The sequence below is a fragment of the Vicia villosa genome, linkage group LG4 (assembly GCF_029867415.1).
Source record: "Vicia villosa cultivar HV-30 ecotype Madison, WI linkage group LG4, Vvil1.0, whole genome shotgun sequence".
Taxonomy (NCBI): Eukaryota; Viridiplantae; Streptophyta; class Magnoliopsida; order Fabales; family Fabaceae; genus Vicia; species Vicia villosa.
Genome location: NC_081183.1, coordinates 117709639 through 117713293, shown reverse-complemented (window position 1 = coordinate 117713293; position 3655 = coordinate 117709639). Strand labels below are relative to the sequence as shown.

General features: G+C 41.7%; 1 non-coding gene across 1 annotated transcript; it reads right to left on the bottom strand.

Annotated features, from left to right (window-relative positions):
- Positions 1–479: 479 nt before the first annotated feature.
- LOC131600815 (small nucleolar RNA R71) lies at positions 480–586 on the bottom strand. The gene has a single exon (XR_009283422.1). It is a non-coding gene; the product is annotated as a small nucleolar RNA R71 (small nucleolar RNA).
- Positions 587–3655: the final 3069 nt, after the last annotated feature.

Here is a 3655-nt window from a genome sequence, read left to right as displayed (position 1 = left end):
ACGTCAAACGTCGAGCTCGCAATCTTCCTGAAGTAGCACCATTTCCGATTAATCAGGAATTGACCTTTACTGATCAAATTAATCAAATCACCCCGAAGTTAGAGATGGCTGCTATTCGTCCTCTTAGAGACTATGACGCTCCTTCACAAGCTGAACCGCACTCAAGTATCGCACCACCTGCGATCGAGGCGAACAATTTCGAACTGAAACCTTCGTTGGTACAAGCTGTTCAACAGAATCAATTCTCTGGAAGCCCTGCAGACGACCCCAACCTCCATTTATCTGTGTTCGTGCAATATGCCGACACTGTCAAAGCTAACAACGTTAGTTCCGAAGCTATTCGATTACGTCTCTTTCCTTTCTCCTTGAGAGATAGAGCTAGAGCGTGGCTTCAATCCCTGCCTTCTAATTCCATAACTACATGGGACGAATTGAAGAGAGTATTCTTAGCAAGATACTTTCCGCCTAGCAAAACTGCTATGCTAAGAGGTCAAATCAACGGATTTACCCAGAAAGATAACGAATCACTCTTCGAAGCTTGGGAACGATACAAGGACATGCTTAGACTATGCCCTCATCATGGACTTGAACCATGGCTGATCATCCATACTTTATATGGTGGTCTCCTTTATAACACTAAAATGACTATAGATGCCGCTGCTGGCGGAGTAATGGACAAACCCCATGATGAAGCATACAACCTCATAGAGAACATGGCACAAAACCATTACCAATGGGGTGGAGAACGATCCGCTCTAGAGAAAACCCAAACCAAAGGAGGAATATACGAAATAAGTGATATAGATCGCGTTAACGCTAAAGTAGACGCTTTACCTCAAAAGATCGAAAACTTAACCATCACTCCTTCAGCCACCGCTGCTGCCGTAGCACCTAACTGCGAGATTTGTTGATTAACTGGACATGCAGTTGCCGAATGTCAACTCTTGACTGGAATCCCATCTGATCAAGTAAATTATGCTCAAGGAAACCCTTATTCTAACACGTATAACCCTGGATGGAAAAACCATCCGAACTTTTCGTATAAGAACAACAACGCGTTATACGCGCCTGGACAAGCTCCTGCTGTCCCACCTGGCTATCAAAAAGCGCCTGTAGCTGCTCAAAACACCCTTAGGAAGTCGAATCTAGAAATCATGATGGAGAACTTTATAGCTTCCCAACAACAAACCAATAAGGACTTCCTAAATCAAAACATCCACAATAGCGAGCAACTAAAACAATTAGCGAACAAAGTAGATGCCTTAGCTACGCATAACAAAATGTTAGAAACTCAAATTTCACAAGTAACTCAACAACAAGCACCTACTGCTGCCCCTGCTGGCACGTTTCCTGCTCAACCACAACCTAATCCTAAAGGACATGCGAACGCGATAACACTACGAAGTGGAACGAACTATAATAGACCTATTGATCCTAGAACTCAAAACGCACCCATGTCCCAACAAGAGCCAAAGGAAACCAAAAAGACATCGACTGATGATCAAACTGCTAAGACCGATGAGAACAACAGCGAAGTGGAACCTGAAAAAGAAAAACCTTACGTTCCACCACCACCTTATAAGCCACAAATTCCTTACCCTCAGAGATTAGCTAAATCCAAAACCGAAGCGCAATTTAAAAAATTTGTAGAACTTCTGAAACAATTAAACATAACCATACCGTTCACAGAAGCCATAACCGAAATGCCTTCGTACGCTAAATTCTTGAAAGAAATTCTATCGAACAAAAAGAAACTCGAGGATAACGAAACTGTAACACTTACCGCTGAATGTAGCGCTATCATCCAAAATAACATGCCTCCCAAACTGAAAGATCCTGGTAGTTTTTCTATACCCTGCGTAATAGGAAAGACTATTATAGAGAAAGCCTTGTGCGACTTAGGAGCCAGTGTTAGTTTGATGCCTCTTTCAACCTGTAAGAAGCTAAATCTGGGTGAGCTTAAGGCAACGAGAATGTCTCTTCAACTAGCTGACCGTTCAGTTAAATACCCTGTAGGAATGTCAGAAAATATCCCTGTTCGTGTAGGCCAATTCTACATCCCAACTGACTTCATCATAATGGATATCCAAGAAGACTCTAACATCCTGATCATATTAGGAAGACCATTCTTAGCAACCGCTGGTGCAATTATAGACGTCAAGCGAGGAAAGCTTACCTTCGAAGTAGGAGAAGAGAAAATAGAATTTATTCTTTCCCAATTCCTAAAAGCACCTTGTATAATTGACACATGCTGCTCTGCCGACATAATCGATGAGTGTGTTAATGAAATAAAATCCGAACCACATAAGGAAGCCGAGATCCTAAGAATTCCTTTACCGCCAATATTTGAAGATGACAATTGGCGTGGGGAATATCAAGATAACCACCTGAGTGAATGTTTAGCATTAACTCCTGATCCTATACCTGGACCTAAGAAACCTGCTATAGAACTTAAAACACTACCTACTGACCTTAGGTACGAATTCCTAGACGAAGAACAAAACCGACCAGTTATAGTTAACGCCAATTTAGGACAGACCGAGACTGAAAAATTACTCACCGTCCTAAGAAAATACCCAACCGCTTTAGGATATAACATATCAGATCTGAAAGGAATAAGTCCTTCCCTCTGTATGCACCGTATTATGCTCGAAGAAGATTGTAAAACCTCTAGGGAACATCAAAGGCGAATAAATCCAATTATGAGCGATGTGGTTAAAAAGGAAATCCAAAAACTGCTAGAAGCTGGAATCATATATCCAATATCCGATAGTAAATGGGTTAGTCCTGTTCATGTCGTACCAAAGAAAGGAGGAGTTACTGTAATCACTAACGCAAAAGGCGAATCTGTAGCACAACGTACCCAAACTGGATGGAGAATGTGCATTGACTATAGGAAGCTAAATAAAGCCACCCGAAAAGATCATTTCCCTTTACCATTCATAGACCAAATGCTCGAACGCCTAGCTAAACACTCACATTTCTGTTATCTGGATGGATACTCCGGATTTTTCCAAATTCCTATCCACCCTGACGACCAAGAAAAGACCACGTTTACCTGTCCTTATGGTACATTCGCTTATAGCCGAATGCCCTTTGGACTTTGCAATGCACCCGCAACCTTCCAGAGATGCATGATGGCAATATTTGCCGACTTCCTGGATGGAATAATGGAGGTCTTTATGGACGACTTCTCTGTCTGTGGAGGAAGTTTTGAAACATGTTTAGAGAACCTTGAACTAGTACTTAAACGATGCGTAAGCGTTAACCTAGTCCTTAATTGGGAAAAATGCCATTTCATGGTTCGACAAGGAATCGTACTTGGACACATAGTATCCGATAGAGGGATCGAAGTGGATAAAGCTAAAATCGAAATTATCGAAAACCTTCAACCTCCCAAAACAGTTAGAGAAATAAGGAGTTTTCTAGGACACGCTGGTTTTTACCGACGTTTCATTAAAGATTTCTCTAAAATAACCAAACCCTTAACTGAATTACTGATGAAAGACGCCGAATTCATTTTTACCGACAAATGCACTGAAGCATTCCATACGCTTAAACAAGCATTAATCTCTGTGCCTATTATGCAACCTCCCGACTGGAACGAGCCTTTCAAAATAATGTGCGACGCAAGCGATTATGCTGTAGGAGCCGT